A 15,459-nucleotide genomic window follows, 5' to 3' on the forward strand; every position below is an offset into this window, starting at 1 on the left:
GAACCTGGAGTCCCACGGGGAAGCCAATAAATCCCCAGCTTTCTAGCTTTCTTCCTTCGCGCAGCGCTGCAGGGGGGCATTTGTTCTGGAAAACGTTAGAAGGAGGGTGTTTAATGTCAAGAATGGCACGGCACAGATGCTGTAATAGAGAGGCTTGCAGCACTGCACAGTCTGTGTCACAGTCTGTGTTCATCTCCTCTGCCTCCTCTGGAATTTAATTCCTACAAACTGTGAATAACATGCTGCAGCTATTGCAAGCTTCAAATTGTACTACAGTTTACAGAGCACAAAGAGCACTGGTGTTTAGTATTTCTCGAGGTTGAGTATATTGGGAGATAGGCAATGGTGATTATTACAACCAAAAAACCCTGCAGTGCCAGAAAGTCTGCAGGTGCTTTACAGCTGTACATAATGGGCTGCCCAGAGAGGTGGTGGATTCACCATCCCTGGAGATTTTTAAACGCAGATTGGACGTGGCACTGAGTGCCATGATCTAGTAAATGGACTGAATTTGGACCAAGGGTTGGACTCGATGATCTCGGAGGTCTTTTACAACCCAATCAATTCTATGATTCTATGATAAAGCTATATGAGTGAAAACCTTGGTGGGTTCTTCCTAGATCACCTCTTCTGCCTTTTGTAAACATAATGTAGAAGAGCTCCTATGGCAGATTTCACCTCAAAATGCGCATTTGACTGAATGTGAGACTATTGCTTGATTTAACTGTCTTAAACTGAGTAGGTGTGGTGACCGTAGGAAACATCATACCATTGCTCAATACAATGGGTTGCTAAACCTGTGTTTCAGTTACATCGATGTGAATTTCTTCTGTTTTCTGTTTTAAGTGTAGAGAGATTGTCTACATTTTTTCCAAGACTGAAATGGCCATGTTTCTTCTAAAATGAAAGCTCCCTGTACACTTGGCTTTACTCTTTCCTAGGTCTACTGGTATTCTCCACAAATGCTTCACAAACAATTGTTCCAGATACTGCGTGGCCCAGTCCTAAGGAACATAAATAATATTAAAATAGTATTAAAAGTATTTAACCTCAGAGAACAAACTGCTCTCCCACGACCTGAACATGCTGAAACAAAACACAACTGCCCCAGAGAACAGCACAGAGAGGCCGCAAGTATATTTCAGTAGAGAAGGAAAGATAAAGTTGGTATGAACCTTCAAAGTGTGCAGAGAAGAATGTATTATTTCAAAACCCCTCATGTTTGTCCAGGCAGTCGGACAATGGCATTCCTAAAAGCTTACCATTTCTGTTTTACAGCACCTTCAGAAATACTAGATTCCTCACAGTACAATTTGAAAACAAGTTCTGGCTTCAAGTGTTTACAATGCATTTTCCTAACACTGGAACAGGCCATGTTAAATTCAGTCCGAAGTGGTAAATGGCAGACATTTTAGCATTTCATTTCAGGATGCTGATTCAGTGTTGGTTTTACAAAAAAAAGTTGGGCAGCCAATTCTCCAAGTGTCCACCTTGCTTTGCTTCCTAAATGCATGGTTAAATGTTTACTGAGGCCAGTGAGAGACAAGCTGATCTGGCCCAAGTTACTGTTGAAAATCTCAGTTATTAGGAATTGAACTTCACCAGTTGGATATCAGTAAAGTTGCTGCCTGACTTTACTGTTAGGATCTGTTATCCCTCATGCACACCAAAAGCCTGGCCTGATCTCTCCCATTAAAATCAGACCCTCCATTAAGTACGTTTAGTTAAAGCAGAGCTTTGTTTTCAGGACCTTGAGATGGATCACACCTCACTGCAGCTGCTTAAGTGTTGTGCTGCTGATTTTGCCTTCTGTCAAACTAACCTCTTCCTGCTATGACTTCTCTCGCTCTTTTGACTCTTAAAAGGCCCCTTGACTGTAAGGGTGATCTACACTCACGTGCCTCCTGTCCTCTGTGTTGACAACTGAGCCAGGAAGCCACAGAAGAATATTTGAAAAAGCACGAGAAAGGAAGGTAAGTGTGCAAGAGACTCACAAAATGGAAATGTTATTCAGGCTTCAGTTCACATCTGACAACTTGAAAGTGCTAGATTTTAGGCCCAGATCCTCATCCCCTGTTGAACTCTGCTCACTGCATCATGGGAAGCGAGGGTACAGCTTTTCCACATGCCTCCAACTGTGCAGCTGTCTGTTGCTCAGTGGGGATTGAACTGCAATGGGAAATCTGTCAATTTCATTTCTCTGGAGCTTCTTAGTGCTGAGCTGTTAAACAAATCTGCCCTACATAATGTAAATGTATTCTGCAACACAGCACATTATTATTGATGAAGTCATATGGATGCTAGGCTGAAAATTTGCCTCTAATTTGCTCTGTGCATACAGGCTGCTTTCAAACATAAGGTGAATGACTTACTGTAACCCCAGATTGGTTTCAACAGCAAGTGATTAAGCCGTGACATCGAGACAAAGTAAATGAAGGAAGTGGTTTCACAGAACAGGCTGACACATGACAGGCACAGAACTAATTCTGTAGCAAAAGAGGGGTGAGTCATGGGTCTGCTACATGTGCTTTGGTTAAGTTCTCTCGGATCAGTATCTCTTGTACATATAAAAACATGAGAGAAGGAGCTAAGTTCTCACACTTTGTATATAACAATACTACTATAGCAGCATCCACCTTCAAACATTTCTCCTCATTAAACTACCAGATGAAATTGAGCAACACTCTTACCTTAGGAGAGTTATACCCTTCCCCTCTACTGCTGTTTTTCTCACTCCAGCTCTCTTTTGTTTAGGGAGCTGTATCTCCAAAGTCCTGACAAGTTTGCGGTGGCTCAGCAGGCCAACAATTTTCTTTAATAGTCATCTGTGATATCCCAAAACTTACATGGATTCCTTATCTTTTATGGTTTCAAAAAATGAGAGCCAGATTTCAAAACCACACCCTGGTCACCTCAGCAGAGCAGGTTCACCATCGTTAGTTTTCAGATTTAACACACATCCCTTGAAACAAGAAAGATAGGTAATTCCATTCTGGAGAGATGCAAAACTGTCATCCTATTGTTTTGTAGTGAATAGATGGAGTCTGACTGATATAAATAGGTGAAGTCTGGTAAGTACCTGTGCTTATGCTTCAGTCCACCCCTAGTCCATGCTTGCTGAGAGAATCATCATGTTACAAGTGAATTCAGTGTAGAAAGGGATTATGATACCTGTTGACTAGATATCTCTCAAAGGTATCTGCTTGGCATCTGCTTTTTATTTTTTTTTTATTTTTTTAATGTACAATGTTCCTAGCACTGCAACTGTGTGGACACCTACCATGACACTTTAGGTGGGGAAGAGACTGGAATGCAAGTGACCAAACTGAAGTAGGGGCAGTGTTAAGAAAAACGTCTCTATTACCCTGACTTTGATTCTTCCAGATGCCTGCTCACTTGAGCATTACTCAGGAAACAAGGTAGGGAAGCAAGTCTCTACCTTTTCCCTGAAGTATTTGTGTGTTAATTGCAGCTGCTCTGTTAGATTATCTTCAGCTCTTACCAGAAGGTCCTGTCAGACAGTCACAAAGTGGGTTGTATTAAGGATCACTGCACACTAAGAATTCTCCAGTTCCCTGTCCTTCACATGCCTGCTGCACTAGAAGCAGCTGTACTTTAATGCTTCTCATTGACCTAATGTGCAAGTGTCTGCTCTGCTGGAACCACTCCTTGCGTTTTACATCTCTGATCTTTCCAAGTTCTTCCCAGAAGACTGGGAGCTCTCATTTGGACTGAGAGTGCTTGCTTTTACTGAATGGGCTTAGCCTTTCCTGATCCTTCCCTAGCAAAACCTCCAAATGCTAGCTGCTTTTAAAGAGATTGCCACTGAGCTTTCATTAGTTCTGGCTATAGCTACTGCTGGCTTGCTGTTGTTGTACAAGGCATACACTACCCTTGTGCATATTTAGGCTATTTCTCTTTCTTAACCCAGCTATCTTCTGTTCTCAGGTATCCTCTGTGCTCTGCTGTTAAAAAACTTCCTCCATTTCAGCCTAGAAGCAGCTGCACTTTGCTGGCTGATAAAGCAGCACGCTGCATTTGTGTCATGTCTCTGAACTCAAGTAACCCCGATGGAGAACTCTTTCATTATTACCAGTGCTAGAAGAGGCCACACCGCAGAACCAGATCTTCCTCCCTTGAGTCACACAGCTAGGGAAGTGCAGAATTCTGTTTTCAGCATTTAAAAGCCACAAAAGGCAGCTGAATTGCAAGGTAATGTATGCTAGAGGGGGCAAGGGACAGCTGGGTTCTGAAACACACTGGCATTGTTTTGGAACTGCAATCTAGCTGCTAGGTGCAAATGTAAGGAATTTTCCAGGGATGGAAGAACCAAATTTTAAAAGCTATTTCAGTGTTATGGAAAATCTCCCTAAGAGTCTGTAAGCCTTTTCAGTCTCCTGAACACCCTGGGCTTCCACTCAGAGGCACATGTGGTCCTCCTGCATATGGAGCTACGCTGGAGAATGTGTTCCAGTAGTTCTCCCTAGTGTATTAACAGTATTATCTCATGGTGCCCATCTGGAGAGCCCTTTCAGCACATTGTGATAGGACCATTCAAGGAGTTCTGCAGTGGGTGAACCAACAGGACTTTACTGGCACAACAGCTTCTAGATTTTCATTTGTTTGTAAAGGCTGTCAGCATCTTAGAGGCTCCACCTACAATGAAATCCAAAACTGGTTTAGCATCCCAGGGTTTTTGAAGTGCCTCCTCTGCAGTAGCAACACACCAGATAGAAACAGAGGGGCTTTTAAATATGTCTGTTAACCTGATCTTACCTCAGGCAAAATTTTAGCCCTAGTTACTGACTGCATTTTCTAATAGCAATCCTGATAAAGTCAGAGACCTACCAAATCAAGGTAGCAGCTGTTTCCTCTGAAGTTTTTTTTCTCACTGTGTGATTTTCCAAACAAACCAGAAAGATAGCCTTTTGGAATCTAAACAGGATTTGTGGAGAGAACTGTTTAGAGAAAGCTGAGTTGCTTTGCTGGGCAGAGTGATTCTGAAGACTGAAGGCACCCTGCAGTCAGCTGCCTGATCCTCCTTTATGAAATAAAAGCTGTTTTCTCCAAGAAGTTCAAGAGTGCAACAGTCACAGGCACTGTGCCTTAAGTATTTTGAGGCTGAGGCTAAACTTTAGTTCAAAGACTCTGAACTCACAGTGGAAAGAGGAGTTGAATTCAAACAACCATGGCACACTGTCTCCAGAGGAGGAGGAGGCTGGTTTTACCTGCTAGACTCATATGTGGCATCCCACAGTCACTTGACCTATATCCTTGCCTTCAACTCAACCAAAAACTGTCCTTCAGGATTCCAAACCCCCTTTGCTTTATATGGTGCAAAGACAATACCCAGTTGTCCAAACAGCTGACTGCTTCCCCAAGTGCCTTTCCAAACTGGTGAATGGTGGAAGGTGAAGAGTCATAAAGCTTTGAATGTCAACCAAGGGTGGGCAGTGGTGGCATGTTGTTGCAACATGGTTATGAAGGACTCCTCCGTGCCCTTCATCTTGAGCTGCATTGGTACATCTAGTCATTGGTGCTGTTTTTTAAAATTAAATAAGCAGTTGAATCAGTGGTAGAGAATCACGAGGCTGGAACAGGAGTAATGGTGCAGACATCTCTTATGCTGATGATCTCTTATCCCTGATGCTGAGATGAGTAGTTAGTCTCTTTTTATTCCAAACACAAAGCAAATTTATTGCAAACTCAAAAAGCTGCTAGTAAAGATAAGGGAAGATTTGGCCCTTGCTGCAGTCCCTTACTACTTTTCTATTTCCCATATATGCATTCTGGGATTACTGCACACAATATAACCTTCCTTTCTCCAGTATAATCCTTTGCAGCTGCCAGCACAGAAGCATGCCAAAACAGGGGCAGGACTTCTAGCTACATATCAAGGTGGGCAGAAGAAGAGCCACTTAACCATAAACTCCAGAGTTCCCATGAGCAACGGGTTCCTGTGGATCTTTGTTTTTCTTCTGTTCTGCCCCATCATGTGCTTGGCCTATTTCACAAGTCTCAGGCATCTGAATAGGTTTGCCCAACACACACGTATAATTCTTGGAATGTCTGTGAATACTGAATAAAAAGAATAGATTATAATCATTTCCTTCTCCTGAATAAATGAGTCAGTCCCCTAAAGCAAATTCCAATCACTCTTCATGTCCAGTTGCATTTATCTAAATGTAATATCTGCAGCACTTACCATGGGCATAACATTGTTCAGGGAGTTCTGCTAAAAAAATCTTCCTCTATTAGTGTCAGCACCACTGACATGATGTATGTCTATCATGGTTCATTAATCATACATTGAAGACATGTGGGTGCGGTCAAGTTTAGTCCTGGTGCAGGTTCTGCTTCAGTGGGTTTGAATGTCACCTCCCGTTGGGATCGTTAATTCCAAAGGAAAGTAACACCTTAGGCTCTTCTGGAAGTTTCGTTATCTTTCACGTTTTGCCCTTCACTTCATGTAAGTTTCAATCATTCTCCCTCTTCCGGTTACAAACGTGTTTTCCCTGAAGTCACAGTTCCCGGCATCGACCAGAGGGAGCACCAGAGAACAACTCGTGATGCTTTTGGCAGTCCAGATGTGTTGCTTCTGTAACAATAGGCTTGTGAACTCAGCTTCTCCACGTTTTCTGTCATTAATCCTCAGAAGTCATTTGCATCTCTCAGAGTTTTATTCGCAGTTTCCTGAGTACTTGGGGGGCAGGTAGCATGAATGCCAAAGTTTAATTGCACAAATGGGTTATATTTACATGTTTGTTGGAGTCACATTTTCTGTTCTGTAGCAGCTAACTTCTGTAATTAAGCAAGAAGAACACGTGTCTCAGATCTTACATCTGAGTGGAAATAATGTTTTTTGGCAAGCACAGATTTCTGTTTATGGTATTATAACAGATTTCTAATTTTCTACACGTATAGAGCATTGAAGTAAGTTCATCCATGTCTGTCAGAAGTAACCCCACTAATATTCTGTGAGAACTGTTTGGACTACTTGTATCATCAAGCTTTTAATTTTCCATCGTGGTAAATAGGGGAATCATAGATTTTGCAAGTACTCACACTATGAAAATCTAACTGTGAGAATGTTTCTGGGAAGTGATGAAAAAAAAAAAGTGAATGTGTTGAAAGTTACTTTTTCTTAGACCCTGAAGATACATTCCTGGAGTTCTCCTTTGCTCTCGCTATTCATCCACCTCCAGTATTTCAGGAGAAAAGATTTAGGGCTCTCTAGGGTAAGTCAATATGCAGAGCATGGAACTGCATGTCTTGGGAACCTGAAGGCTCCATGGATCCATCACTCAGGCTCCCGAAGGCTCCATCTCTTCAGTGCCTTACCTTTCCTCACACATGTGTCTGCTGTCCAACACATCCCCTCTTAGCAAGATTGGGGTTATGTTGTTACTCTGTGCAGCAGCTAGCACCATGAGGGTTTATTTTAACAGGCCTCTCTGTATAAGCCCTCTTTAATGGGCTTATATACAAAGAATATATATAATTGTGCAGGCAGTTATTTCCCAAATTCCGTAGAAATGGTTTTGTTGTTGTTTTTGATCAGTGTCAGACTGGAAATACCATAAAAACTAACTTTATTTAGATGTTCCACAGAAACAGATGCCATTAAGACAGACCACAAGTATTAAAAGCCTCTCTGTACTACTTGTAACCCATAAAAGAAACAGTGACCCTCAGTCTTTTTCTAGCTGTGTATAAATACATTTTATAAAAATTAATAAAGGGAATATTTAGGATCACAGACATATTTTCATTTTTGGGGGTATTTCTCATGCAGTGATTTAGCCACAAAACAACCATTAATTTTAATGGAAATCAAAGCACTAAATCTCTGCACAGTGCTTCAAAAATTCATGCACGAACATGTAGTACCTGGAAAACAGAATCCAGAATTTACTGGCAACTCCATGGAGAACCGAGGAAACTCTGGTAGATAGAGCCAGTACCAAAAAGAAGTATACAGATATGTATTTATAGGCTTCCCAGAGCAGTGGTCGCAGCACCAAGCCTGGCAGAGTTCAAGAAGCATTTGGATGATACCCTCAGGCACATGGTGTGACTCTTGGGGTTGTCTGGTGCAGGGCTGAGAGCTGGACTCGATGATCCGTGTGGGTCCCTTCCAACTCTGCATATTCTGTGATTCTGTGATTCTGTGATTCTGATTTGTACCTTATGTGTTCCAGGAAGTCTTCCTTCCTAAGGCTTTATAGGAAAAAAAGCTATAATAGTGGAAATCAGGCAGAATCATGTGAGGGGTTATTGCTATAATTTTGAGCCAGTGTAAAATTACCTCCTGAGATGTCACAGCAGGCAATTCAGAGTTGCATTTGTCAGCCATCAACAGACTGAAGATCTGCTCCCTGTATCTAAGAAGGAGTTCCAGGGAGTGCACAGGGAGTCTCAACATGGCTTTTCCTTGCCATGTAGTTGAGGTCACCAACAGATGACTCCAGGCAGAATGTGTTAAATTCTGTTAGGCAGCCACACCTAAGCCATACTATGCTCAAAATCTTATGTGAAAAAAGTAAATGCACCTTACATGTAAAGATAAGGATTTATGAATAGTATAAATGAAATCTTAATAAGCTAATTAAAAAAATCATTATCAGTCCTGGCGCAACTATTACTATACAAAAACAAAAATAAGAATGCTATAAGGAGGGAATTCTCCAGAATAATAAAGCTTAAAATGTTGAACACACAGTTCTTAGCTTCCTTCCTTTTTCCTGGTGTTACACTTGTTCTCTGCTGCTCTTCTGGGTCCTAGTGCTGATGGTTTCCACTTAGCTGGAGGGGAATTGACAGAGTAAATCATCAGCATTCAAATTCCTTTACCGTGCTGATTTCTCTCTCCTAATCTCCCTCCTTCTCCCCCCGCATGTTTTCTCTAATGCTTTCACACCTTGCTCTTTCCTCGCTGGTCTGCAACTCCATACTAAATCTGAGTTTACTTGTTTCATGTGTATGGAATACTTGTCCTCTTTTCACTTGGCTACTCCTGCAAAGAGTTTTGCCTACCTCCAGGTCTGTGTTTCTTTAACAGGTCTTTGGTGGGCTGGGACCTTCAGAACGAGCCTTTGTCTCTGAGCTCTTATTCCATGCCCATACCCCTCCACACTGTATCCTGTTTACTCCCTTCTCAAGGCCTCCTCTCTCACACCAGGCAGGCATGTTGTTGCTGTACACATCACTGTGTAAATTTTGTATCTTTCTTTGCACAGAACGAGTATTTCATAGTGCTACTGGTAGTGAAACCCAGAGAAAGAAAGCTTCAGGGTGATAATGATGAGCTGTGACAAGAAAATGGCTAGAAATCCATACTGACACTAGGAAAGTCTACAGTAATTTTGGTACAGGATTCCACGCTCACCGCTGAGGAGGGATTGGCACATGTAATCTAGAATCTCCTGGGTTGGAGTACAAGGATCATCGAGTCCAGCTCCTGGCCCTGCATTTGACAACCCCAAGAGTCACACCATGTGCCTGAGAGCATTGTCCAAACGCTTCTTGAACTCTGGTAGGATTGGTGCTGTGACTGCTTCCCTGGGGAGCCTGTTCCAGTGCCCAACCACCCTCTGGGTGAAGAACCTTTCCCTAACATCCAGCATAAACCAACCCTGGCACAGCTTCATGCCATGCTCAACCCCACACTTCAAATCTGTAAACACTCAGCACATGAGCACTTTGTCTGCAGAACGTCTGAAGCAACAATGTAGGTTGATGAGATTTTTGCACCTTCTTAGGAAAAAAATACCACAACCATCACAAAATTCAGCATCTTCCATAAAGGTGGTTTAGTATTAATATTCCTACATGAATAATTTTGCATGTTTGTGAAGTTCTGAATTGGAGTGGTTCTTTTGATTTGCAGAGTGAATTCATATGAGGAAAACATGCTACAAATAGAGATAAAGCTTAATTAGGAACATTTTTTTCCTTTTAAGCTTTGCCTTTTACCTATTAGTCATTAATATTCTTTTTATTCTTTAACTTACGACCTATGGAGATTTTGGTCTGTCTCTGAAAAGCAAACACACAGTCTGAACGCATGCCAAAATCTTAACAGCTGTCTTCTGTTTGACACAGATCAATACAAACACTGCCTCATTCTTTGCCTTTTTGGTTTTAGAAGTGCTGCATATTCAAACTGCTTTTCTATCTCTAACTTAAAAGTTGATATTGAATACGGCTATGTAGCTTTATAAAAGTAATATTATCTGGAGACAATAAAGAATTTATCCACAAATAACTGGAGATTTTAATAATGAAATACAGTAGAGAAGCTGATATATTCTGACAGAAATTTTTTGTTTTAATTCTTTCACCACAGTATTCCATTAAATTATTTGACCAGCTCTATTAAGAGACAATTATATAATGTCAGAAACAAGCAATTATTTTTAATCACTCTATTTATTGATATTACTGAGAACAGTAAGATTAGATCAATATTCTTTTTTTGTCAGAGATAGATCATTCTGCAAGGGATCCATGAGAGAATGATGATTACTGAATTGAAAAATGAAATACATTCCCTCTGAAGACATACTATAATTGGGTCTCTTTACTCTTTTACAACTAAATCCAAGTTTTTAGCCTGTCTCGAACTCTTCACAGGGATGAGTCTGACTTGAGAGGGTCATTTTGGTAAAATGTGCAATTTTAATAATTTCTGTACATGCCATTTTAAAAGTTGATTTGGTTTTACTCTGTGGGGTTTTTTTTCTTTTTTTTTTGTGGTTTTGTTTGTTTGTTTGTTTGTTTGTTTGGGGGTTTTTTTGGGTTTTTTTTTTGTTTGTTTTTTGGTTTTTTGTTTTTTGTTTTTTTATTAGAAGGAGAAATCCTGGGTCCCCTCTACCCTCAAAGTCTTTAAGCAAAGTGTGACCTACCTAACTCCTTGAACAGACTGCACATTCTAGGTGCAGTTCTTGCACCACAGATAGTAATATATCGCACAGATGGGGGCTGCTGGGTGTCCAGACGTGCACATGAAGGATGAAATGAGCCAAGAAGTGTCTCAGCGGGTCTTGAGTTGCCTTGAGATCCATAGGCTAAGCCGTCCTAACGCCATCTATAATCAGATGCTAGTGATCAGTATTATCTTCTGCCTGTGAACAACCCTGGAAAACCCTGTTTCCTTGATCTTCCGTGGTGTGTGGTGTGGTCCTTCTGCTTCTCCACCACATGGAGATGGGGGTGTCTCATATTGCCAGCAGGCTGGGTTCCCCTTGCTTTCAGCTTATATTAGTGTGAATGATTGCAATATTTTTCTGTCTACAAGTCATTCCCTGGAAAACTCTGTTCATTCAGTAACTGTTCCCTTGTTTCCTCTTTCCATACAGATATCTGGAATAACTCTCTGCTGGTACGAATGCACACTGAATTACGCAGCTCTCTAGCCCATTGCTTGTCCTGATTCCTTGATATCTCTATTAAATAAGCATTACTTTATGTAATGCACTGAGATTTAGGGTTTGTTTTGTTTTGGTTGGGTGGGTTTTTTCTTTCTGTGATTGGTTGGCCTTGTTGCTGGGTTTTTGTTGTTTTTTCCCCTTGAGATAGAAAACTAATTCTCTCTTATATAAGACTTAAGTGTAGTTTTGGAGGTAGTTCTCTCTGGTCAAAAACCAGTCTGGATAAGGCAGCATCAGGTCTGCCATATATAATCCTTTAGTCATACCCCAGAAGGTTTTGCACCCTCAAAACACCTCTACATGCACTTATGCAACAGCCTAAGGCATGCAACATAACCATTTCAGTTTCATGCTAGAAAAACATTATGCTGCCAGGCTGGAAAAGTGCTGACCACCATAGAAAGCAGTATCTGCCTTATGCCCACAGGGCATTACAGCAATGTGGTGTGGATATGATCCCACTGATCTGGAGTCCTCAGCAACTGTGGACATAACTCCACATCACATGAGCCGCAGGCCGGGAGGTGGATGCAGCGAGCAAGGATGTACAGCCAATAACTCTTCCCATTATCAACTGACTCGACACTTCATCGGGCTTATCTGAGTGCTGAACTTGAGCAGTGACCTCAAATGCTTTTGTAATAAAGTCAGTAGAACACTGAGCTATGTATTGTGCTGTAGAATCTGCTTGAAGAGGAAATGAAAGTCTCAGAGCACTTAAACTGTATCCTGGATGAGGCAATGTCAGGTCTTACCTCAATCCTATGTGGGAAAAAAGGGAACTTGGTCTCCAGTTTCACTCTGGGACTTGTTTGCTGAAACAAAGTTGAAACAAAGTTAAAACAGTTAGGCTCAAGCTACATTTCTTATATAGCAATTTTCTTTTGATGTTGTATTTCTGTGCTTACCAAGTTGTTACACACTGAGATGAAGACTGCAGCTGCTGCTATCAAGGTTTTGATGTCTGTAATCTCCTAGTTCTGTTTGCTTTAACTGAGTGTGGAATGACTTAGTGTATTGGTCTGGTCAGAATATGGTTTATTCCAGTGACAAGTAAATAAAATGTAACTGGTTCACATCAGAACTTTGAAGATCTCCAAGTCTGCATGTTAACAGAAGAACATAAGTGTGATTGCACCAGTCAGGTAAGAGCTGTCTCCCTCAACATCTGGAGGGCAGTAGCAGGCACCTAAGTTTGAATATAAAAAGAGGGCAAGCATACAGTGTTATTTCCCTGGGATAAACTCTTTGACTCCAGTGGCCTAAAACTCACAGATGTCAGGGTCTCTTTACGTTTAGGGGAAAAATTAAAGGAGGATAAGCTGGTGCTGGAGTGGAGTTTAGTAGTTATAGAGGGTGTTTAAAAAAGCATATTTACATGAAGGTGAAAAAGTATGTCAGGTCTGGTTTGAACTAAAGACCTGAGCTGTATAAAAGATCTTTATCAGCTCCCTGATAACTTATTTGCAGAGCGGGAGGATGGTTTATTTATGGCTGCCTTCCAGGACTCTGGTTTGTGTGTCAGTGTACAGTAAGGTGTGTGAAGTATGTCTGAATGAAAGAGACAGTCTAGAGAAGCAGACCCTGCTCTGAGGTACAGGGTGACAGGATGAGACGTAACAGGCAAAAGCTGTTGAGAAACTCTGACATGGTGTTAAGAAAAATTTTCCCTATGAAGGTGAACGGTCCCTGGAACAGGTCCAGAGACTCCTGCTGAGGATCTCAATTCTTCAAAACTCACCTGGGTAAGACCCTGAGCAACCTGATGTAATTGACCTGCTTTGAGAGAGCAATGAGACCAGAGTTGTCCAGAGATTCCTTTTAACCTCAGTTATTCTAGGAACCAATATTCGTGCAAGTCTGCAAAAACTTCAGTGAGAAAATGTGGTTTCTTGGGAAAAGAAAAACACATTATTCACTCTATATCAGATCACTTTCAATGAAAGCACCAAGAAAAAATTAATTGCAATCTCTCTGTGATTTATTTTTACTTCTTCAAAGGATAATTGGTGAAGTAGTGATTAACAATAGCATCAAAGACACACCCAGCAGGACTGTAGCTAATGATGTGCACTTTACCAGTGTTTTTGTTTTTTGTGATTTTCAATCATATTTGGTTCATGGGCTCTAAAGCCTTCTCTATCAGAAGAGTTGTAAATATCTACAGAAAACAAGTAAGAGTCACGTGAATCCTATTCTCTTTTTGACTACATATAATCTAGACCTCCTACAGTGTTCTTCATCCACATATCTCAAAGCATTTTATGAAGGAGACTGTAAACATTGTCTTTATTTTATAAAAAGAAGCTCGAATACAGAAGGAAATGTTCAAGGTCACACTGAAAGTACTGGTAAAGATAGGAGCTGGACTTTTGTAAGTCAGGGAGATCAAGTAGTGAGCTTTCTGTTTGATGATCACACCAAAACCTGGGGAAATAATCACAGTGGTTCAATCCAAACCAGAAGATGTGATGGTAAGTTAGCAAATCAGTGTTGAAATGCAAAGTACAAGTTACAATATTTGCTGGTTTTTTTCTAAACAAAACATTTCCTTGAACTCAACCCAGATTTTGAGCTGTTTTCCATTTTCTCCTTGGTGCCCATAATTATTTTTGCCAGTACTAGGTGAGAGCAGCTCTAGTTCATAGTGTTACCTGGCCACAAATATCCCCAACACAGTACAAGTGTAACAGAGAGACAGATGCTAAAAGAGAAACCTGAACTTCTGTCTCTTTCAAAGGACAACCAGTAAAAATTGCTAGATATTAAAATGAGCTGATTAACAGCAGTATTTTCTTCTGCCTAGAATAGTTACTGAGGAACAAAGAGAAAGTGGACTAGGTCTTGCATCTGTGCAACTTTTCTGGAAAGGCAGAAGAAAAGCAATGGGCCAGAAAAGCACAGTGCACACAAAGAAGTTGTCTAAAGAAACCATAATGAAAACTGCACCTCTACAATAGATGTGAGATGTCAACAACCATCCAGCTGTGTCATATATTAACTTTTAGGTACAGCTGCAACTATGAGAGGTATCAGACAATGTCCATTGATTCAGAGTCTTGTCTCAGAGACTAGCCAAAGACAAGGGTTTAGAAGAAAATAGAAGAATAGGACAATCACATAGAAATATTTTTGCTGATATACTGTCGTCATTCAGTGGTTTGATGTTTAAGGATAAACTGTATCCTCACCTTTGTGTTTATTAGTCCATAAAGGATTTCCATTAATCAATCTAATACAATTTAAAATAATTGCTGTCAGTACTTGGGGGTGATGCAGCATGACCATCATGTGTCATGTGCAAATACAGACTGCACTGGCAAACAGTCATATTGTTGTCCCAAACATGGGTTCTTTCACACTGTGTGCTAGAAGCTGGTCCACACCAGAGTCTGGATATCTGTTTCATCTCTGTGCACAGATGGGTGCCAGGTGGTAAATCCACAAAGCTGGCACACCTTCAGTATGCCAGGTGGACAACAAAAGATTGGCATTTTCCATATACATAACAACTTGAAGTTACAGTCATTGGCTTTTCATTCTCTTGTCTCGTTTTACTGCACATGTTCTGTAAGGAAGTGGTTTATGTGAGTGAGAGGCAATCATGGCCTGTGGTGGGTATTTCACTGTGTTAGTGACTAAGGCTAACACAAAGTTCACTTCTTTGGCTTTGTGATTTGATTTATAGTGTCCTCTTGTTCTTACTTCTCAGGTCATGGCTCTTGGTTCCTGAAGGTCTGGTTTTCATAAGCTTTTTTATTTATCCTGTAATGTGTTTTAGTCAGTTTTTAACCTTTTCATGGTGCTTTAGTTCGACAAAATGGAGAAGGGCTAACACTACTCCATTTTCAAACAAATTGCTCATGTTTTTAACTGAGCAACTTTGGACAATGTTTTATTGGCAGGGAGAAGCAGGAAGGAGGGAAGACTTCAGCCAGACACACCATTAAGTTTAAAGGCTACTGACCCAAGTACTGTATTTAAAGACACTGAAGGTTGCATAAACATATCTGATTTGTGTGTTTAA

Source organism: Manacus vitellinus, unplaced genomic scaffold, assembly GCF_001715985.3.
Source record: "Manacus vitellinus isolate BGI_N305 unplaced genomic scaffold, ASM171598v3 scaffold_9_pilon, whole genome shotgun sequence".
NCBI lineage: Eukaryota > Metazoa > Chordata > Aves > Passeriformes > Pipridae > Manacus > Manacus vitellinus.